We start from the raw sequence: 25,057 nt of genomic DNA, 5'->3' as shown, positions 1-25,057 counted from the left end.
AGACACATCATAATTAAAATGCCAAGAGCAAAAGACAAAGAGAGAATCTTAAAAGCAGCAAGAGAAAGAAACCGAGTTACCTACAAGGGAATACCCATACGACTGTCAGCTGATTTCTCAACAGAAACTTTGCAGGCCAGAAGGGAATGGCAAGAAATATTCAAAGTGATGAATACCAAGAACCTACAATCAAGATTAATTTATCCAGCAAAGCTATCATTCAGAATTGAAGGTCAGATAAAGAGCTTCACAGATAAGGAAAAGCTAAAGGAGTTCATCACCAGCAAACCAGGATTATATGAAATGCTGAAAGGTATCCTTTAAGAAGAGGAAGAGGAAGAAAAAGGTAAAGATACAAATTATGAACAACAAATATGCATCTATCAACAAGTGAATCTAAGAATCAAGTGAATAAATAATCTGATGAACAGAATGAACTGGTGATTATAATAGAATCAGGGACATAGAAAGGGAATGGACTGACTATTCTTGCGGGGGAAAGGGGTGTGGGAGATTCGGGAAGAGACTGGACAAAAATCGTGCACCTATGGATGAAGACAGTGGGTGGGGAGTGAGGGCGGAGGGTGGGGTGGGAACTGGGAGGAGGGGAGTTATGGGGGGGGGGGGGAAAGAGGAACAAATGTAATAATCTGAACAATAAAGATTTAATTAAAAAAATAAATAAATAAAAAGAAAAAGCTAAAAAAAAAAAAAAAAGGATATCGGCTGCCTCTTTGTTATTGATTACTCTCTTGACTGCCTGCATGAGGCGAGAAAGGAAATCCTGATATGGTTCCTCGACCTTCTGTTTAACCTCTGTAAGGGTGGTTGTTTTTCCTGCTGTACAAGGTAGGGATTTCCAGGCACTTACTGCACAACTGGTTACTTTGGTAAGTGCCTCTGTGGGCATATTCATTTGCTCCTCAGCCGTGTTAAAATCACCTTCTCCTAATATCATGTCTAGGGTTATTCCTTTTCTGGTTTTTTCGCTAGTGGCTACAGCTTTCTTAGCAAGATCATCATATTCAGTTTTCCATAATAAGTAATCGCCTCCTGAGAGACAGGATTTACAAACCTGTGACCAATCATAAGGAGTCATCCATTTACTGGCTAGGGTTTCTACCAAGGTTTGTGTGTAAGGAGCTAGAGGTCCATATTCAGAGGAGGCCAATTTTAATTCTTTAAGTACTTTGTAAGGTATAGGCTCCAAGGTGGGGTTTCTATTCCCACCAGACTCATTCTCATATGTAACTGGGAAGCAGAGTGAGAATTCAAGATCTCCATTAGCTTCAGCTTCTCTTATCGCCCTTTGAAATTTAGACATGGAGCTCCTAGGAGCCACAGGACCTGGTTTAGGCTTCCTTTCTAATTTGGGGAGCCTGTTTTGAATGGGAGGGCCACTCTCCTCTCTACTGACTGGAAAGGACCAATGGTCATGTTTATGATATTTATTCTCCTCCCGATCAGTAGGCATAGATAAATTGCTTTTAGATTGAGCTGAAGACAATGATGATGTATCCTCTTTGGGTGGAGCCGAGGGACTATTTAAATTTTGAGAAAGTTCAACCATTTTTGCCTCTGGTGCCAAGGTGTCACAGATTGAATCCCAGAGGGAAAAGAAACATGGCAGGACCTCCTCAGATCCATGGTGTTTCTTTAATTGCTTTCCTACTTCAACCCAAGTTTTTAAATTAACAGTTCCATCCTCTGGAAGCCATTGACATACTTCTTCTATAAAACTTTCTGTCTCACTGGGAGTAACCTCAACTCCAATTCTGCTAGTAAGCATATGCGTTAAAAGATTAATACAGAGTCTTTTTTCTTTAGACTCAGTATGACCCATCTTGTCAATCTAAGTTCTGTACTAACTACCCGCTTACCCTACTTATCCTCTATAGGGGGGGTCTGAAGCACCCTACGGTGCAGTCCTATCTGTCCCAAGTACAGGGGGACTTACCTAAGGGAACCCTGTTCGGGCGCCAGATGCCGGGGTCCAACCCCAGCAGGTCCAGGGGTCCCCAAAGGTGTGGACGGAGTCGGCGAAGAAGGAATGACACGGAGACAGCGTTCAGTTGATCAGCAGCCTAGCCAGGATCTCCAGCCAAGTTCTGGTCTTGATCTCCAGAGAGGCTCTGCTGTTTATTGTCTTGTTACATCCGTATTTATACCAGTTGATTTTAATCCTGTCAATTTCTATTACAAAGGCTAGGGCGTTTCTTATCTCCATTCCAGGGAGTAAAGGTTATGTAGCTTAAGCATGATTGTTTGTAGTGATTAACTACCCGCCTGGCACTTAGTTAAGGAGTTTCATCCCCTCCCTGACTTCAGGGAAAAATTCCTACCTGGGGAAACAACCTTTCTAGGAGAGGTGACCTTGGTTAAAACACACAGTGCTAAGGGGAGCAAACATATTAAGAACAGTATGCTATATACGCCAGGTCCCTTGAAATATATGCTGTGCAGATGTTTCTTTCCTGCAGTGACTGTGTCAAGCAGCAAGGATGGACCGGCTTCTGGCATGTTTGTATGGGAAATAATAATTATACAGAAATAAACTGTGTTTTCTGTACTTACAACTATAAATCTTCTTTTTCCCCACCCTGAATGCAACGTACTTTTATTGACTATAGTCAGTATGCAGTACATTACATGCTTATGACATTTATTTTATAACTACAAGTTTGTACCTCTTGACCCCCTTCACACATTTCACCCACCCCAAAATTCCCTGTTCTCTGGCAACTACAAATATGTTCTCTGTATCTATGAGTTTGATTCTATTTTGTTTGTTATTTTTGTGTGTGTTATAGATTCCACATATAAGTGAAATCATACAGTATTGGTATTGTCTTTTTCTGTCTGACTTATTTTATGAAGCATAATACCATCAAGGTCCATTCAGGTTGTTGCAAAAGGCAAGATTTCATTCTTTTTTATGGCTAGTAATACTGTATTCATATATCACATATTAGTGGCATATGTGATTTATATCTATCACATATTCTTTTTTTCTAATTTTTTTCATTTATTTATTGATTGATTTATTGATTTATTTTTATTGTCTAAAGTTTTACATAGTCTCCTTTTCCCCCAGTTGACCCCCCCCTCAAGCCATTGCCATCACGGGCAAGCCCCCACCGCCCCAGTGTCTGTGTCCATTGGTTATGCTAATATGCATGAATACAAGTCCTTTGGTTGCTCTCTAACTCCCTCATCCCCTGCCATTTGTTTTTGGATCTATTCTTGTTCATCAAATTATGTTGATCATTATATCCCACATATGAGTGAGATCATGTGATATTTATCTTTCTCCAACTGGCTTATTTTGCTTAGCATAATGCTCTCCAATTCCATCCATGCTGTTGCAAATGTAAAAGTTCCTTCTTTTTTATGGCAGCATAGTATTCCATTGTGTAGATGTACCACCATTTTTTAATCCACTCATCTGTTGATGGGCACTTAGGATATTTACAAATCTTAGCTATTGTAAATTGTGCTGCTATGGACATAGGGGTGCATGTATCCTTTCTGATTGGTGTTTCTGGTTTCTTGGTATATATTCCTAGAAGTGAAATCACTGGGTCAAATGGCAGTTCCATTTTTAGTTTTTTGAGGAAACTCCATACTGTCTTCCACAGTGGCTGCATCAGTCTGCATTCCCACCAGCAGTACAGGAGGGATCCTTTTTCTCCACATCCTAGCCAGTACTTGCCATTTGTTAATTTGTTGATGATAGCTATTCTGATAGTTATAAGATAGTATCTCATTGTTGTTTTGATTTGCATCTCTCGCATGATTAGTGACTTTGAGCATGTTTTCGTATGTCTCTGGGACTTCTGTGTGTCCTCTTTCAAAAAGTGTCTATTTAGATCCTTTGCCCATTTTTTGATTGGATCATTTATCTTCCTTTTGTTAAGTTGTATGAGTTTCCTGTAAATTTTGGAGATTAAACCCTTATTGGAAATATCATTGGCAAATATGTTCTCCCATGTAGTGGGCTTTCTTGTTGTTTTGTTGATGGTTTCTTTTGCTGTGAAGAAGCTTTTTATTTTGATGTAGTCCCATTTGTTTATTTTCTTAGTCTCCATTGCCCTAGGAGCTGTGTTGGTAAATATATTACTATGACATATGTCTGCTATTTTGCTGCCTATGGAGTCTTGTAGGATTTTTATGGTTTCCTTACATTTAAGTCCTCTAACCATTTTGAGTTTGTTTTTGTGTATGGTGTAAGTTGGTGATCTAGTTTCATTTTTTTGCATGTATCTGTCCAAATTTCCCAACACCATTTATTGAAGAGACTGTCTGGACTCCATTGTATGCTCTTGCCTACTTTGTTAAATATTTATTGAGCATAATGGCTTGGATCGATTTCTGTGTTCTCTGTTCTGTTCCATTGGTCTATATGTCTGTTCTTGTGCAAGAACCAGGCAGTTTTGAGAACCGTGGCTTGGAAATATAGCTTGATATTTGGTATTGTGATTCCTCCAACTTTGTTCTTCTTTCTCAGGATTGCTGTGGCTATTCAGAGTCTTTTTTTATTCCAGATGAATTTCTGGAGAGTTCGTTCTAGGTCTTTGAAATATGCCATTGGTATTTTAATGGGGATTGCATTGAATCTGTAGATTGCTTTGGGTAGTATGGACATTTTAATGATATTGATTCTACCAATTCATGAACACGATATTTTCTTCCATTTGTTTATGTTTTCCTCTATCTTTTTTTTCAATGTACTGTAGTTTCCTGAATACAGGTCTTTTGCATCCTTAGTTAAGTTTATTCCTAGGTATCTTAATTTTTTTGGTGCAATGGTAAATGGGATTGGGGTTTTTTTGTTTCTCTTTCTGTGAGTTCATTATTGGTGTATAAAAAGGCCATAGATTTATTGGTGTTAATTTTGTAACATATTTTTTTGAATCATATATGAGCATTTATTCCAATTCTGCCAGTAATATAGAAGAGTGGCAGGTCATCCACCAAAATCTGCTCTGTATTCCTCCATAAACCAGCTGCTTATCCTATATAATAAAAATCTAATATGCAAATTGTCCCCTCAACCAGGAGTTTGACCAAGAGTTCAACCGCTCATTATGACGTGCACTGACCAAGGGGGTAGCACAGAACATGGTGGGTGTCGAGGATGCGGCACTGGCAGTGGGTGGCAGTGGAGGTACTGCTGGCCCCGATGGGTCCTGATGAGAGTGGGACTGTAGAGGGATGATGGAGCAGGTGAGTGGGTGGCACCAGGCCAAGATGGGTGCGAGCTGCGACCAGCGGCAGTGGTGGTGACTCAGGGATCCGGATGGGGGCCCGGCCCTGATTGATCTTCCTGCAGATGGCGACCAGCAGCCAGCAGGCGCTTATCACCTGATAAGGGCTGGGTCCTGGGCTGGGACAGGGAATTAGGGGTGGGTGGTGGCAACCAAGGTCCCGCAGCACCCTGCTGTGGGGCTGCGACCTCTGGCAGGCAACCTAGTGGCGGGAGTAATGGGGACAAAGGTGTGGTGAGAATGTGGGGTGTCCACTGAGCTCGCTCTCACTCCTTCTGCTACCCTTCTCCAGGACGCCAGGGCTCGTGCTCTGGGAAAGCCCCCAAACACAGGTGCCAGGTGCCTGTGAGATACCTGCCCCATACCCGCATGGCCTCTTCTGGGTGAGCCAGGTCGCAGCCACCAGCACCGCAGAGGCCAGTCAGGCTCCTGTGGGTTCACGCAAGAGTTGGTCTGCAAGCCTGCCCAGGAGAGAGCGCGCTGCCCACCTGGCTTCTATGCAGAACCACTGGGTGGCCCAGAGGCCCTCGCTATGCCCTGACCTGCAGCATCTGGCCACACCCACTGCATCTTTGCATGGGGACTTGGGGGCTGTGACTCAGGCAGAGGGGGTTTCTCAGGGGCCTGGGGGCCCAGGTGCTTCCCAGGGCCCAAAGGTCAGCTTGGACCTGCCCTTCCACACCAGATGCTTGAGCTTCAATTTCTGGCCAGGCCTAACAACTGCACCTGTGCATGAATTTCATGCACCAGGCCTCTAGTATTGGATAAAAGGACAAAGATTACATAGGGAAATAACCAAAGGGTTTGCCAAATGGGCAGTAAACAGGTAAGCATAGGGCTGGGGATCTTCAAAGGGCTTAGTGATATGCAAAAGAACTGAGGATCTTCAAAGGGCTGGCAATTCTGGTTTCAGCAGCAAAGTTTTTAACTTTTCCATGATAAAAGGCAGCTCCAAATAGAAAGGATGGGCTGCATTTCTAGGTGAGCTCCCAGGTCCTATCATATATTCTTTATCCATTCATCCATTGATGTATACTTAGGTTGTTTCCATATCTTGGCTATTGTAAATAATGCTGCAATGAGCATAGGGGTTCATATACCTTTTCAAATTAATGTTTTTGTTTTCTCCAGATGAATACACAGAAGTAGAATTACTGTATTATATTGTAGTTTTATGTTTAATTTTTTTAAGGAACCTCCATGCTGTTTTTCATAGTAACTTTACCATTTACATTTCCATCAAAAAATCCGCAGGGTTTTCTTTTTACCACATCCTCACCAACACACTGTTTCGTGTCTTTTTTTATAATAGCCATTCTGACAGGTATGAGGTGAAATCATATTGCAGTTTGTATTTTCCTGATAATTAGTGAGGCTGAGCATTTTTTTTAATGTTTTTATTGTGGCCATCTTTATGTTTTCTTTAAAAAAAAAGTCTATTCAGATCTTCTGCCCATTTTTTAATTGGATTATTTGTTTGTTTGTTTACTTTTTGCTATTGAGTTGTATGAGGTCTTTATACAATTTGGATATTAACCCCTTATTACATATATTATTTGTAAATATTTTCCCATTCAATAGATTGTCTTTCACTCTGGTAGTTTTCTTTGCTCTGAAAAGCTTTTTAGTTTTAGGTAGCTCCACCCATTTATTTTTGATTTTAGAGGCAGATCCAAAAACTTATTGCTACTGCTGGTGTCAAAGTAAAACATGAAAAAAACACCTTTCAACTTTTAACTATTGCATATCATGTTAGCTGTGACCTTTATTACATTGATGACAGTTTTTATCATTAATGAATGTTTAATTTTATCAAATGTCTTTTCTGCATCTATTCATGGCCATATGATTTTTATCTTTCATTTGTTAATGTGGTGTATCACATTGATTGATTTGTGAATACTGAACCATACATGCAATTCTGGAATACATTGCACTAGATCATGATAAATGGTCCATTTAATGTTTTGTTAAATGTGGTTTGCTAATATTTTGTTGAGGATTTTTATGTTTATCAAGGATATTGGCCTATAATTTTCCTTTTTTTGTGTGGTGTCCTTGCCTGGTTTTGTTATCAAGAATAACACTAACCTCATAAAGGGAGTTTGGAAGCATTCCTTTCTCTTCAATATTTTGGAGGAGTTTGAGAAAGATAGGTGTTATATCATCTTTGAATGTTTGGTAGAATTCACAAGTGAAGCCATCTGGTCTTGGACTTTTGTTTGTTGGGTGGTTTTTTATTATTGACTAGAGGCCCAATGCACGAAATTAGTGGAAGGGCCTTGGCCCAGTTACCCGCCCGCCACTGCCATGGCTGGGGTTCTCTGCTGCAGCCCCTGCCCACTGTGGCTTTGTCCACACAGCATTCAACATGTATCTAAAACCTTGTATTAGTAATAAGTACATGCATCTAGGACAATCACCTTCATTACCAAACCTAACATCCTTGAGTCATTCCTCCCATGATGTCAACAAGAACAATTTCCAGTGCAGATTATGGGTGTTTTGTCTCTATATGCAGACATTTTAATTTAAATAAGATTAACAGATCATAAGAAAAAAAGTAAGAGGATGGTTCTTTCCTGTGAGTATATAATCTAACTAGAGGCCTAATGCACAAAATTCATGCAAGAGTAGGCCTTTCTTCCTCCAGCTGAGGGCTGCTTTCCCTCTGGCATGTGGGACCCGGGCTTCCATCTCGCCACCAGCAGGCACCCTGGACAAGGTCTTCCCTCTGGCCACCGGCAGGCACTCAGAACCCAGGCTTCTCTCACAGCCTTGGCTTTGTCCAGAAGGTCGTCCTGAAGGATGTCCAGTCTAATTAGCATATTATGCTTTTATTATTATAGACTAGAGGCCTGGTGCACAAAAATATGTGCACTCGGGGGGGAATGGGGCGTCCCTCAGTCTGGCCTGTGCCATCTTGGGAGATAAGGACCTGCTGGCTTAGGCCTGCTCCCAGGTGGCAGAGGGCAAGCCCAATCCCTAGGTGCCTGCCCCGCAGCCCCTGGTCGGACTCAGAGCAGGGCTGACTGGGGAGTTCGGGCACCGCCCCCTGTCATGCACAGAGCAGGGCGGATTGGGAGGTTGCGATGCCACCCTCAGTCATGCTCAGGGTAGGGCCTATTGGGGGCTTGGGGCACCGGCCCCTGTCACACTCAAGGCAGGGTCGATGGGGGTGTTGCGGCACCACCCCCTGTCATGCACAGAGCAGGGCCAATCAAGGGGTTGGGGTGCTGCCCCCTGTCACTCACAGAGCAGGGCCCATCAGGGGGGTTGGGGCTCCGTACCCTGTCAGGCACAGAACAGGATCGTTCAGGGGGTTGGGGAGCTCCCCCCGTCACTCACAGAGTAGGGCCGATAGAGGAGTTGGGGCACCACCCTCTATCACCCACAGAACCACAGGGCGATCAGGGGGTTGGGGAGCACCCACCGATCTGGCACAGAGCAGGGCTGATCAGGGGGTTGAGGCGCCTTCTCCTGTCACGAACAGAGCAGGGCGGATAGGGAGGTTGTGGCCCCGCCCCCTGTCACACACAGAGCCACAGGGCGATCAGGGGGTTTGGGCACTGCCCCCTGTCACGCTGGTCCGGTGCCGGGAAGTCTTGCGGCTCCGCTGATCCTGGTGCTGGGAGACATATTACCCTTTTACTATATAGGATAGAGGCCTGGTGCATGTGTGGGGGCCGGCTGGTTTGCCCTGAAGGGTGTCCTGGATCAGGATGGGGGTCCCTACTGGGGTGCCTGGCCAGCCTGGTTGAGGGGATGATGGCTGTTTGCAGCTGGTCACACACCCTTCAGGGTGGGGGTCCCCACTGGTGTGCCTGGCCAGTCTGGGTGAGGGGCTGAGGGCTATTTTCAGGCTGGCAGGTGAGTGAAGCTCCCCACCGCTCCTTTTTTTCTTTCTTTTTTTTTTTTTATTCTGGGCCAGCTTTAGCTCTGAGGCTTGGCTCCAGCTCTTAGGCCTCAGCTGCTGAAAGCAGGTATCTGGTTTGTTTGGGTTCTATAATCGAAACACTGTTTCAACTCCAGCTCTGAGATCCCGGCTGGATAAAAGCAGGTTTCTGGGGTTTTGTTTAGCTTCTATATTTTTAACAATGTTTCAAACTGCAAGCTCAGAGGCCGGCAGCGACAGGCAGGGAACGTTGGAGTCCTCCGTCACTGAAGGAAGCAAGCCTCATGTTTGCTTCACGCTGCCTGGCTGCCGGCCGCCATCTTGGCTGGCAGTTAATTTGCATATCGCCCTGATTAGACAATGGGAAGGGTAGCGGACATATGGCTAATTACTATGTTTCTCTTTTATTAGATAGGATACCTACCTGAATTGTGTCTTTGTCATTTTGTTTGATGATGGAATATTTAATAGCCCTACAAAACTACTTGAGCCCTGACCGGTTTGGCTCAGTGGATAGAGTGTCTGCCTACGGACTGAAGGGTCCCGGGTTTGATTCCACTCAAGGGCATGTGCTTTGGTTGTGGTCCCAGGTTGTGATTCCAGTCAAGGGCATGTATCCCAGTAGGGGGTGTGCAGGAGGCAGCTGATCGATGTTTCTCTCTCATCAATGTTTCTAACTTTATTCCTCTCCCTTCCTCTCTGTAAAAAATCAATAAAATATATTAAAAAAACACTACTTGATACTTTAGGATATTTATATAAACATAACTAAATGGAAAAAAAAACCATGTTTTATACTTAAGAGTGCATTCAATGCAATAGTTCTATTTGCTCATCTAGGTTATTAATTAGATAAAAATATTGCTAGTTATTTTGTTCCAGTAATGACTGTATTGGGAATAGAGTAGAAGTTAAAATTTTCAATTAGCCTTTCTCCCAAAGGAAAACATCTAAAATTGTGGTGTATCCAAGCAACTAATTTAATTTTCTAGCTTATTTTTATTTTCATTATTTAAACCCAATAACCAAAAATGAGAACCATGTTAGGACTGAATACCAACTACTTAGTATTTCTACCCACAGCCACTTTTACTAAATAAAGGATTTATGTTGTCAATATATGATGCATTTTCATTATTTCTATATTAATCATTTTTCTCAGATATTTTCTGTTAATGATAAATGAGGTAATTTTGTATCATTCTTTACAGTGTTGCAAAGAATGTGCACTTTTTAAAAGTGAATAATAATTTTTTTCAAATGGAAAACAAAGAGCTCTCATTCTCCACTCTTCTAGGGCTGCATTCTAAATAGAAATATTTCTTTTAGAAAAAAAGTATGGATAAGTAAAGCTGTCACAATGGGGCTTTCAGAAAGTATACCATTTAAATAGCAGACAGGAAGGAAAGTGAAAATTACTCTGCAGAAACTATACCACCATCTGTCAAGTGTCCATTTTTCTAACTGAATTTTTTAAAAACCAAGTCAAACAAACATCTGTTTATATTTTTTCATATCCTCTTTTTAACCATAGACTGGCTTCCCTTAAACATCCAGCTTATGTACCAAGTATGTACTGAAGGAGTGTCAACCACTGTTCTGTTTTCTCTTGATGCAGAACACACTTCTCCAAAACTAAGAAGCTTACAACAATTTATTATTACCTCTTGTTATGGGTTACATTGAGTCCCCCCACAAAAGACATGTCCTAACCACCAGTACCTATGAATATAACATTTTGAAAATAAGATCTTTGCAGATGCCATCAAGTTAAGATGCGTTCACTTGGGTGGGCTCAGATCCAATAAAACTGATGTCCTTAAAGGAAGAGGAAAATTTGGACACAGAGACACGCAGAGGGAAGAAGGCCATGTGAAAATGGAGGCAGAGATTAGAGTGATGCTGCAATGAAACAAAGGAATGCATGGGGCCATCAGAAGCTGGAAGAGATAAGGAAGGATCCTCTCCTAGAAATTTAAGAGGAATTGTAGCCCTGCCTACACCTTAATTTCAGACTTCTAACCTCTAGAATTGTGAGAGAATTTCTGTCCCTTTAAGCCACGCAGTTTGTGGTACTAGGATAAGGCAGCTCCAGCAAATGAACACACCTCTTACGTTTCTGTGGGTTGACTGGACTCAGTAGGCCCTTCTCTGTCAGGATCTCTCAGATGATAGCTGGGACTGGAGTCATTTGAAGGCTCGACTGGGCTGGATGTCCAAAATGGTGCCCTCATGGCCACAGCTGACAGTGTCAGTTGACAGGAGGTTCGGCTGGGCTGTGGACCCAAGCACCTACATGTGGCCTCTCCACATGGTGTGAATTTCTGACAGCGTAGCAGTGTCTTGAGAACACCATTCCAAAGAGGCAGGAAAAGAAAACTGCTGAAACAGTAAGCCTCTAGCCAGAATTGATGCAGCCTCTGTTCTCCTATATTCTATTTGTCACAACCATCCAGGGAGTATAACTCACTTTAAAGCTAAACATTAGTAATTGAGATGTTCTGAGCCATTGCCTGCCCCCCTCCCCAATACTGGTAATACCGATGAATAAGATTAAGTTGTAGGAAATATTTCTCAGATTATCAATTGCTATCCTGGGACCCAGAAGAGGTTATGAAGCCCCCAAGGGTTCCAAACGACAAGGAGTGTGTCCTCAATCTAGTTTCTCCCAGACAATTTCTCACCCCTGGGTCATTGCTTAGGAGGCTCAGAAGACATTTCCTCTCTCCTGGCTTTTGAATCACTTATTGTAACTGTTATACCACGTTCAGTGACTTCCCAGCTAATGAGGAAGCTTTGTCCCTGAAGGCCTCACAATTCTTTATTCAATGTGCCTTTGTTAAATGTCTCCTGGGGACCCACATTGTACTGACTGCTGAGATAAGGGAATTTTAGAACTTCAAATGAAATAAAAATGCCTGCAGTATAGGGAGATGGAGTCCAGATGACTCCCTTATTCTTTCTCTTCCATTTTCCTTTCCAAGTGTGGAAGGTGTAGGACTCTGGGTCTCAAACAAAGCCATTCTGGCCATGTTCTGTCTCTAGACACCTTTTCCCATGCAGTGGTGGGCCCGGCCACTGTCTGGACCTGGGGAGGAACCCTGAGGCTGCAGCACATTCAAGTGATGTGAGCTCTTTATGACCTGAGAGGTTTCAGGTGAGGCTATGCTTGGATGGGTCCCTCTCTAGGAGATAGAATCCTGTATTTGGGGGGAGAAGAGCAAGGGAAAAAATGCAGAAGGGTTATAAGAGAGCTGCATCCCACATCTGGTGTGGACTTCAGACGATGCTTTGGGGTTATTCACAGAAGAGATTGTTCTCTTGTGAGGGCCAGTGGCTTTTATTCTGTTCACGATGCAGCCCTTGAAGGATGTTTGGTGGCATCAGGACCTCCAAAGGGAGGAGAGAAGTGGGGGTGGGGAGAAGAGACTTGAGGCCCCTCGTCCTTTTTTTTTAAATAGACTTTATATTTTTAGAGAAGTTTTAGGTTTACAGCAAAATTGAGCAGAAGGTACAGAGATTCCCCATTGACCCCCTGCCTCTCACATGCACAACCTCCCCTATTATCAACATCCCCACCACAGTGGTACATTTGTTATTATCTATGAACCTACATTGACACATCATTATCACCCAGAGCCCATAGTTTACATTAGGGTTCACTCTTGATGCACATTCTATGGGTTTGGGCAAAGGTATAAGACATGTATCCACCATTATGGCATTATACAGAATTTCACTGCCCTAAAAATCTTCTGTGCCCAGCTTTCCATCCTTCCTCTACCAACCCCCAGCAACACCTGATCTTTTTCTAACTGAATTTTATTACACTTGTTGTATGGCATGCTTATCTAAGTTTGAAATTTGTATGGTAGATTCTTTTGAATCACAGTCTCATTTATTGATAAGCTGAAGTCATTTAAAAGGAACATTGGATAGCATTAAAATGTGAAACTGAAAAATCTCATTATTTTCCTAAGTAGGAGCTGTCTCCCCTTCCAGAAAAGACTCTTTTCTTAACTGATGTGTCAAAATATGTTAGTTTGCTAATTATTTTTTAAATAATTTTTTAAATGTCAATTTAACATTCTAACACATAGTCTGACATCCTTGGCAGGCAAGCATGATCTGCCTTATAAGTGAGCAAAACAGAAATACCAGCCCTGAAGGGGAATTAGCAACTTCAAAATGATTCAACAGTGAATTAAGAAAGGCAGTGAAAATATCATGGAAAGTATTTAAATATTGCTTCATCTAGGTTTGTGTTTACCAACTTTCTCTGCAAATGCATGTTATAACATTCTCTATTCTCTCTTTTTTCAATATAACTCCTACTATTGTGCTACTCCCTTGCTAGTTCTGTAGACAAATCAATCACATGAATTTTCCATTACTAATTTAAAAACATAACAAATCATGAGAACTTTCATGTTTTGATGCTCACTCTAAAGGTCAATGAGCTTCTGCTGCTTTTCTCTCTCTACCATAACCATAGATGTGAAATTCATTCTTTCCCGGCACAAATTTACCGCCTTAGTAAAGGGGCACTCTTCACTAGTGATAAACTATTTACTATTATTAATTTCTCTCTGTGTGTTTCTATATGGTTAGCATTTCAATGATTTTAACTTTTTTAAAAGAAGACTCCTATAGACATTACCCACCTTGCCTCAGAAAAATTACTTTCCCCAAGTTACACTTCAGAATGAGAAATTCCTCCTAATTTTTTAAGTAATGCTTGTCTCTGGAACTTAAAAAAATTCTCTAAGAAAAACCCTAAGATGGGAACTAGGTAAACATCAATGACAGGTTGCTCCATTTATGTAACATTATGAATGTTTCAAGAAAGCTTATGTATAGAAAATATTATATGAATTCCCTAGGAACATCACTACAATCAAAGATGCTCACACTAGTGCAGAGAGAAACCATTTACTGGTAGTAGGAGACAAAGTTCAATTTGCTCTCTTCAAGCACTGCTCCTTTGTCCAACCTTTCTTCTTCAGTCTACAAATATGCTAGCTACAGCTATCTATTTTGTTTTTCTTGATGTCAAATTTTCAAAAGGAAGATAGCTTGCTTTCCATAAATTACACTCAAAGCATTACTCAGACAATAAACTGATCCAAAATGCTACTTCTTTCTCTAAAAGGACAAAATAAAATTTCTCTTTCCACATATAAATCTTAAAATAAGATAATGATGTTTGCTGCACCAATTGACTCTTCCTTTTATAAATTATTTCTCTATAGCATGTGATGCTGTTTGATAGCACTTTAGTCACAGTAAAACTCCTTTCAAAATTGGAATCAATGTATCAAACCCTGCCACTGCTTTACAAACTAAATTTATATATTGTAAATATTTTATAATTTCAACAATCTTCACAGTATCTTTATGAGCAGAGAATGCCATCTTAAGAAACCTCTTTCTTTTCTCATTCATAGGAAGGCACTTCTCATTTATTAAAATTTTATCATGACACTGTAGTATTTCAGTCATATCTTCAGGTTCTGCTTCTAATTTTATTTATTTTGCTATTTCTAACACTTCTACAGTTATCTCCTCCACTAAAGTCTTGAATCTCTCAAAGTCATCCATGAGGGTTGGAATCAACTTCTTCAAAACTCCTGCTAATGTTTATATCTTGACCTCTTCTCATAAATCATGAATATTCTTAATGGCATCTAGATTGGTGAATCATTTCCAGAAGGTTTCAATTTCTTTTGCTCAAATCCATCAAAGGAATCACTGTCAATGGCAGATATAGCTTTACAAAATGTATTTTGTAAATAGTAAAACTAGAAAGTTGAAATTACTCCTTAATCTACGGGTTACAGAATGGATGTCCTGTCACAGACAACATTAATCTTGTAGATCTCCATCAGAGCTCTTGGGTAACAAGTTGTATTGTCAATGAACAGTACTATTTTGAAGTAGGTCTCAAGAATGGGTTTAAAATATTCAGCAAACCTTTGTATGTGCTATCATCCATGCTATGTTGTTCTATTAAACAGCACACGCAGAGTAGATTTAGCACAATTTTAAGGGCTCTAGGATTTTCAGAATGGTAAATGAGTGTTGGTTTCAACTTAAAGTAACCAGGTGCATTAGCCCCTAACAAGAGAGTCAGTCAGCCTTGTCCTCTGAAGCTTAAAAGTTAGGCATTGACTTCTCCTTTCTAGCTATGGAAGTCAAAATGGCATATTGTTCTAATATAAAGCTATTTTGTCTACAGTGAAAAACTGTTGTTTAGTGCAGCTACCTTCATTAATTATCTTAGCGAAATGTTCTGAATAATTTGTTGCAGCTTCTCTAGCAGCACTTGCTGCTTCACCTTGAACTTGTGTTATGTAGATGGCTTCTTTTCTTAAATCTCATGAATCAACCTCTGCCTGCTTGAAACTTTTCTTCTGCAGCCTTCATAAAATTGAAGAGTTAGAGCCTTGATCTGGATTAGGTATTAGCGTAAGAAAATGTAGCTGGTTGGATCTATCCAGACCACTAAAACTTTCTCCATATCAGCAATAAGGCTGTTTTGCTCTCTTATCATACATGTGTTCACTCGAGTAGCACTTTTAATTTCCTTCCTTCAAGAAATTTTCCTTTGCATTCACAACTTGGTTAACTGTTTGGCATGAAGCCTAGCTTTCAGCCTATCTCAGCTGTCAACATGTCTTCCTCACGGAGCTTAATCATTTCTAGCTTTGGATATCACGTGAGAGATGATCAACTTTTACTGGAACACTTAGAGGCCATTGTAGGGTTATTAATTGGCCTAATTTCAATATTGTTGTATCTCGGTGATTTGGGAAGCCCAGGGAGAGGGAGAAAGATGGGAGGATGGCCAGTTGGTAGAAGATTCACAACATATATGACATTTATCTATTAAATTTGATGTATTATATGGGGATGGTTTGTGGTATCCCAAAACAATTACAATAGTAACATCAAAAATTACTGATCACAGATCACCATAACAAGTATAATAATGATGAAAAAGTTTGAAATATTGTGAGAATAACCAAAATATGGCACAGAGACACAAAGTATGCAGATGCTGTTGGGAAAATGGCACTGTTAGACTTGCTGAATGCAGAATTGCTATAAACTTTCCGTTTATAAAAAATGCAATATCTGAAGAGTGCAACAAAACAAAGCACAATAAAATGAGGTATGCATGTTATTTCCTTCTTTATACTAACATTGATTTCTATTTGTTCCTTTTCTAGTTTTTTAATGTAAAATTTATTTATTTAAACATTTTCTTGTTTCTTGAGTTAGGTTTATATTGTTATGAACTTCCCTCTTAGAACTGCTTTTGCTGCATCCTTTAAATTTTATATCATATTTCTGGGGATTTTCCTTGGTCTCTTTTTTTCTTTGATTACTTTGTTGACACATTGATTGCTCAGAATTGTAGTTGAATCTCCACAATATTGTTGTTTTTCGAGTTTTTTTCTAATTAATTTCCAGTTTTATACCATTGAGTGTTCAGAGAAATGCTTGATATGACTTCAATCATTTTTAATTTATTGAGATGTCTTCTGAACTAACATTGGATCTATCCTGGAGAATGTTCTATGTGTACTTGAGAAGAATGTGTATTTTGCTGCTTTTGTACCCATTGATGTAAGTAGGGTGTTTAAGTCTCTTATTATTGTAATATTGTCAATTTCCCCTTTAGGCATGTTATTATCTGCTTTATGTATTCTAGTGCCTCTATGTTGTATACATCTAAATATATAAATGTTACATCTTCTTGCTGTATTGACCACTTTATTATTACATAATGCCCTTTTAGTCTTTTATTATAGTCTTTGTGTTAAAGTCTATTTTTTATGTTATTATACTTATACCAGCTTTTTTGCATCAAATATCTTTATCTTTTCACTATCAGTTCATATGTATTCTTACTTCTGAAGTGAGTCTCTTATAGGCAGCATATAGGTAGATCTTGTTTTTTAATCCATTCAACTACTCTATGTCTTTTTAATAGTGAATTTAATTAATTAACATTTAAAGTAATTATTGAAAGGTATGTGCTCATTGTCATTTTGTTAATTGTTTTCTTACTGTTTTTATAGTTCCTCTCTGTTTCTTTCTTTGTCCTTTTCTCTCTTCTTTTGTGGTTTAATGGCTTACTTAAGTGTTATGTTTAGACTCCTTTATCATTTTTTTTGTGTATTATACGTTTTTACTTTGTAGTTACTGTGAGGTTCTCATATAGCACCCAATGTATATAACTGTCTGTTTTAAGTTGATGACAACTTAAATTTTAACACATTCCACAACTTTAAATTTTTACACACTGCCCCACATTTTACATTTTTATGTCACTTTTTACATCTTATTTTATGCAATCCTTAAGTAATTATTATAGTTTTGGTTCATTTTACTACTTTTGAATTTTAAGGTTTATACATCCTTTATAAGTGATTTACCTACTACCTTTCCTATATATTTACCTTTTCTAGGGAGATTTTTTCCCTTTATATATTTTCTTGTTTTTAAGTAGTGCCATTTCATTTCCACTTAAAAACATTTTTATGTTTGTTTTTAAAATACCCTATATAATAAAAGGGTAATATGCAAATCAACCAAACAGTGAAACGACCGTTTGCTATGACGTGCACTGACCACCAGGGAGCAGATGCTTAATTCAGGAGCTGCCCCTGGTGGTCAGTGTGCTCCCACAGGGGAAGCACAGCTCAGCCAGAAGTCGGGCTCACAGCTGGCGAGCACAGCAGCAATGGCAGGAGCCTCTTCTGCCTCCATTGCAGGAGGGCGGTAAGGAGCGAGGGGTCCCAGACAGTGAGAGGGCACAGGCCAGACTGAGGACCCCCTAACCCCCACCCCACTGGGCCTCTAGTTTTTTATAAGGCCAGTTAAGAGGTGATGAACTCCTTTAGCTTTTGCTTATCTGGAAAATTCTTAATCTCTTTCAATTCTAAACAGGAGCCTTGCTTGGTAGAGAACTCTTGATTCAAAGTTTTGATCTTCCAGCACTTGAAATATGTTGGCTATTCCCTTCTAGCCTGAAAAATTTATGCTAAAAAAAATCTGCTCATAGCCTTATAGAATATACCTTGTATGTAACAAGTTGTTTCCTTTTGATTTTGAGATTTTCTCTTTATTTTTTTTTTAATTTTTTCAATTTTAATTATGATGTGTCTTGGTGTGAACTTTTTTGTAATCAATGGTTTTTTTATTAGTACTAAATTATTTTGCTAAATACATTATACCAAATATTAATATTTCAAAGTAACTTAAAATATAAACCAACCAATATTTGATTTCATTAATTCATCTTATTTGAAACTTTAGGGGCTTCCTGGACCTGGATGGCTGTTTCCTTCCCCTGACTAAGGAAGTTTTCAGCCATTATTTCTCCAAATAAGTTTTCTGGCCCTTTGCAGTATTCTTATTCTTATTCTTATTCTTATTCTTATTCTTATTCTTATTCTTATTCTTATTCTTATTCTTATTCTTATTCTTCTTGGAAACCTATAATGTAGAAGTTTATCCACTCAATGTTGCTTCAGAGTTTCCTTTTTTTACTTCTTTGAATGAGTTCCACTACTTTGTTTTCCAGATCACTGATTCGTTCTCCAGCTTCATCAAGTATTCTATTGAACCCCTGAATTTACTTTTTTAGCTTAGTTACCATGTTCTTCAGCTTTGTAACATTTGTTTGGAACTTTCTTATATTTTCTGTTTGTTAAAGATATCACCTTGTTTATTCATTCATGTATTCACTCATTCATTCTTCTCTTGAATTTGGTGAGTATCTTTATGACCATTACTTTGAAATCTTTATCAGGAAGATAACTGATTACCTCCATTTCATTAATGTCTCTTTCTGAGGCTTTTTCTTGTTGTTTCATTTGAAACATATTCTCTTGTTTCCTTATTTTGACCAGCTCTCCATGTAGTAGGCACATCTACTATGTCTTCCAGTCTTGAAGAAACAGCCTTATGTAGGAGATGTCACATGGGAGCCAGCAGCACAATACCCCCTGGCCACTAGAGCTAGGTGCTCAAGAGGAATCCCCTGTGTGGCCTGTGAGCACCTGCCTGCAGTGGAGATGCCACAGCCGCAGTGTGAGGATTGGTTAGGCTGTCACCAGAATAGGCTGTGATGTACATAGCTTCTGTGTTGTGGGGATGGTCGAAGCTCTCAGTGAGGCAATCCCACTAGCTCTAGCTGATTAGAAAAATTTTTCCAAATTGGTGCCATCAGCATCAGCATTAGCAAAATAGAATAAGATCACAAAATGTCACCTGCCAGTGTTTCTGTGTCTAAAGAGATTTTCAACAGTTTCTCACCTTGTTGCAGATGCCTTAAGGTTACTAAGTAGGCTTCCTTTACATGTGGTCTAGATGTTTTTCAAATACATGTTTTTGCACTGGGTCCTGGGGTAGGTGGGTCTGTGTATGAGCTCTATAAGAGTGGGTTCTCCATTTCTCACATTTCTATGATTTACCTGGATATAATCTCCATTGGTTTTTAGCCAGGCATTTTGAAGGTTTCTCCTGTGCAGAATCTAAGGGCTGTGGTTTCCTGATGTGAAGCATAAACCCCTTGCTGCTCAGGAAAAAGTTTTGTATTTTTTAGATCTCTTCCAAGTGTAGACCTCTACTCCTGGAATGAGTTCTATTTTTGAGTGAGGCCCCGCCTCCATCTCTCCTGCTCATCTAAATGCTGCCCTTCAAAAAAATTTAAGTATACAGTTCAGTAATGCTAAGTGCATTTACATTATTGTCTAACAGATCTCCAGAACTTTTTCATCTTGTAAAACTGCAATTCTATACCCATTACACAATGCCTCTCCCCCTAGTTCCAGGAAACCACTATTTTAATGTCTTTTTCTGTGAGTTTGACTACCTCATATAAGTAGAATAATATAATATTTTATCTTTATGTGATTGGCTTATTTCAGTTAGCATAATGTTCTCAAGGTTTGTCCATGGTGTAACATGTGAAAGGATTTCCTAGTTTTTAAAGGCTGAATAACATTCCATTGTATGCATACACCAAGATGGACATTTGAATTGCTTCCACTTCTTGGCTATTTTGAATCATATTTCAGTGAACATGATATGTAAATATCTCTTCCAGATCCTACTTTCAATTCTCTCAGAGATACACACAGAAGTGGGATTTCTGGGTCATATGGTAATTTAATTTTTAATTTTTTTTAGAAACCTCCATAATGCTTTCCATAGTGACTACATCATTTTACAATCTCAACAACAATACACAAGAGTTATAATTTCTCTACATCTTTGCCAACACTTATTTTCTGTTTTTATGTTAATTGGCTATTCTAATGGGTATAATGTAATATTTTATGGTGGTTTTTATTTTCATCTCTTTATAGATTAGTGATGTTGAGCATCTTTTTATATGCCTTTTAATGAATTGTATATCTTATTTGAATAAATTTGAGTTTTTGTCCATTTATTTTTGGGGGTTGTTTTTGTTATTGTTGTTGAATTGTGAGAGCTTCCATATATTTTAAATATTAATCTTTTATCAGATATATGATTTTCAAATACTCTCTCCCCTTCCACTGGCTGCCTTTTCACTCTGTTGATTAATGCACAAAAGTTTTTTAATTTGATGTCATCCTATTTTTGCTTTTGGTGCCATGGGCAATAAATCTTTGGTAAGTTAATGCCACGAAGCATTTTTCTGGTTTTTTTTGTTGTTGTTGTTTGATTTTTTGTTTTTGTAGGAGTTTTATAGTTTTAGGTCTACAGTAATGTTTAGGTCTTTAATGTATTTTGATTTAATTTTGTGCATGATGTAAGGTGCAATCTTTGACAAGTGGATATGCAGTTTTTCCAGCACCATTTGTTAAAGACATAAAAAATAATATGAACAGAACCACTGTTAAAATGAAGTTGGAGATACCATGCCAGAGGAAATGCCTTGCATGACTTATGCCTCAAGTCTTTGGAATATTTAAAGAGGGAAAAATAACCTTTGGGCTGGGCTTAAAGTAACATTAAGTCTCAAATAATCTATTCACAAAGATAGAAATAAAACAGATATTATGACTAACAGACTGATTACTGCAGGACCGAAAATTGAAAACATTTAAAATTTGTCCCATTATGTTAGTTTATCTGCACCAATAGAAATGCCTTACCTTTATTGATGTAACTAGAGGCCTGGGGCATGAAATTTCATGCACTCGGGAGGTGTCCCTCAGACTGGCCTGCATCCTCTCACAATCTGGGAGACGTCAGGGGATGTCCTACTGACGGCCTCCTAGGCTGCAGTCTGGCCTCCCTCTGTAGGAGGTGACCAGGTGGCCAAACAGGGGACAGCATCTGCGGTGGCGCAGCTCTGCCCCCTCCCCCATTGCCCCTCCGCCGCCACTGGTCGCTGCCGCCTCCCCCCCTCTCCCACATCGACATCCCCTCCCTCTGCCCACTGGCATGTGCCTTGTCTGGCCTGGCACCCTTGCTCACCGGCTTGCTCGTCCCACGCCCCCTCCCCCAACTGGTTGTTCCACCGTTTGGTCAATTTGCATATTACACTTTTATTATATAGGATTGTTTTCCTTGTCTTTCTCATAAATACCATTTGCCTTTGTCTCCTAATTTGAACACTAATTGGGTATTTGCCTGAATCAGTGATTCCCAAATAGCTATTCATATTGATCTCAAATAAATGTTTGTTGTCTCTCACTTTGGCCTTTTATTTTTAGGTTAATAAAGAGACTTTCCTTTCCCAAATGTATGGTGTTAGCACCTTTGTTTAAGATCATTTGCACACATATTGCAAGAGTTCATTTCTGGTTCTCTCTTTAGTCTTTTAGTCTGTGTTTCTATTTTTATGCCATCACAGCTGTTTTAAATGCAATAGTTGTGTAATATGTTTTAAAATCAGTAATAGCTTCAAATTGGCTGCTATTTTTCAAGATTGTTTTTGCTATTGTTTTGGTATTTTTCTGGGATTTTGATGATCATTGTATTGAATCTGACCCAGCAAACTCTCTTCCGGGTATCCAAAAAAATTGAAAACGTTTATTTGCCAAGATATATGCACATCTCTGATCATTGCAGCAATATTCATGTAGCCAAGACATGGAAATAACTGAAGTGTCCTTTGATAGATGATTGGATAAAGAAGATGTGGTACATATATAAAATGGAATACTGCTTAGCCATAAGAAAAAGATGAAATACTTCCATTTGCAACAACATGGATGGGCCTTGAAAACATCCTGCTAAACATAATAACTCAGAAGAAAAATAAGAACTACACGATTTCATTCATATGTGGGATATAAAACTGAAAGCAACAAATGAATGAACAAGGAAAACAAATAAAACAGTGTGGTGATTGCCAGAGGGGAGATGGGTGGGGGAGTAACAAAGGGTAAAGGAAGTCAATATATAGTGACAGAAGATTATTTGCCTAGGGGTGGTGCGCACACAATGCAATATACAGATCATGTATCATAGAAATGTACACTTGAAGCCTAAATATTGTCATTAACCAATGTCATCCCAAAAATTTAATTAAAATTTTTTAATCTATATATGCAGTTGGAAAGAACTGATATCTTCAATAACTGAGTGTTCCTATTTATGAATGTGGAATATCTCTCCATTTACTTAAGTCTTTTATTTCCTTCATTAGAGATTTGCCATCTTCCTTATATAGAACTTTCACATATTTTGTTAGCTATAGACCTATTTCATGGTTTTGGTGCTAATGTAAATGGTATATTTTTATTTTAAATGTCAATGTTTATTGTTGGCATGTACAAAAAGAAATAACTTTTTATAGTAATCTTGTATTCTTCAACATTGTTTTATTTGCTCATTAGTACAATATATTTTCTGTTGATTCTTTAGAATTTCCTATATATACAATTGTGTCATATGTAAACAAAGACAATTTAAAATTTTTTCATATATATATGTCTTTTATTTCCTTTTCTTGTCTTATCTCATGAACTCGAACTTTCAGAGTGCTGAATAGGAGTGGTGAGAAGGGGCATCATGATCTCAATAAGAAAGCATTCAGTCTCTCACCATTAAGAATGAGGTAAGCTTTGGGGTTTTTTTTTGTAAATATTCTTCATTAATTTGAGGAAGTTCAGCTCTATTCCTAGTTTTCTTAGAGTTTTTATCATAAATGGATGTTGGTTGTTTTCATGTCTTAATCCTAAATGAATTATTTAAATTCATTTCCTGTAGAATTTGATATATATATTTAGAAGGATTTGAGTCTATTTAAGACAGTGTTTCTTGGTGTTAGTGGTATTAGACTTTTGACAGACTAAGTAGGTATTGAGGATTGAAACAGAGGGATCTCTACATCCTCTTTTTCTACCCTTGCCACTCTGTTCCAGCATTCCAGTTTTCTTAAGTCTTTTTACATTTACCTCCAATGTGCAAATTTCCTTTACATTTATAAATATTTAGTCTCAGTATAACTCAAGTAGTGTCAATAGCTCCCTTTCAAAAGTTACATTATTGAACTCTTTTCTTCAGAAATTGGGATTATAAAAACACACACACACACATTTCAGAGAAACTTTAGTTAATATCTTATGTCCCTAGTCAGAAGATCAAATTCTTAAATCTAAATATGTTAATAAAGAGATTGTTTTCTCTAAATTAGAGATATCTGTGAAAGAGGCTGCACTTTTCCTTGTATTATACCTTTCATTAGTTTGTTTTCAACTTAATTATTCATTTTACTCTAAAATGGTAAATAAAATTATTAATTAATCTAGTACATTTTAATATTTTTCTCTCACAAATTATTCAGTTAATATTAGTATCTTTTAACTAATGTTCACAGTTATTTCTTATACTTCTTATTATCCTGGGCGTGTTAGTCATGAAATATAAAATGTCCAAACTTTGATTCTAAGAAGCCTAGTTTTGAAATAACTATACTTCAGCTTTCTGAAGTATGGTTAAAAATAATAATGTGGCCCATGTTATAGAATTATTGAAAGAATTAAATGAAATAACATTTAACACTGTTCACATAGTAGATGTTCAATAAAGGTTTATTATAAAATGAATTTGTGAAAGTATGAACTCAATATCTGAATTCTTTACTAACAAACAGCAGACCAATTTACTAACATAAATAAACCAAATTCCTTTTAAAACATGTTCTTAACTAAATGAGCAACATCATTCCATTTCACCTTGTCAGTTAATTATCTTATATGACAAAAGCCTAATATGTTAAGTGTCCCGTCGACAGGTCGGTCATTCAACCAATCAAAGCATAATATGCTAATGATATCTAAGGCCGATCAACTGCTCACTATGACATGCACTGATTACCAGGGAGTAGACGCTCCTACCAGTAGGTTAGCTTGCTGCTGGGGTCCGGCCAATCCGGACTGAGACAGGTCAAACATGCCCTGGAGCCCTCCTGCAGTCCCTCCCCACTGGCCAACCTCCTGCGTTCCTCCCCGGCCCCGATTGTGCACCAGTGGGGTCCCTAGGCCTGGCCTGCACCTTCTCACAATCTGGGACTCCTCAGGGGATGTTGGAGAACTGGTTTCAGCCCTATCTTGCAGGCCAAGCCTAGGGACCCAGGCCTCTAGTTTTTATTATAAGACTAGAAGCCCCATGCACGCATGGCTAGGGTCCTAGGCCTGTGATCAGGGCTGATATTCCCCAGCTTCTGGCAGCCACCTTTTGCACTCTGTGTGTGGGGCGACCAGAGGGACAATTGGGGCCCTGGCGCCACCAGTGTCTGCTGCCGCCCATCCCCAGCTCCCCGTTCCCCATCGGAGATCGGAGCCTGGGGGCAGCTTCTGTGTTCAGTGTCTGCCCCCTGGTGGTTAGTGCACATCAAAGCCTACTGGTCATTCCACTGTCTGGTGGATTAGCATATTGC

This window comes from Myotis daubentonii, chromosome X, assembly GCF_963259705.1.
Source record: "Myotis daubentonii chromosome X, mMyoDau2.1, whole genome shotgun sequence".
Lineage (NCBI taxonomy): Eukaryota > Metazoa > Chordata > Mammalia > Chiroptera > Vespertilionidae > Myotis > Myotis daubentonii.
This window is presented reverse-complemented; position numbering follows the sequence as displayed.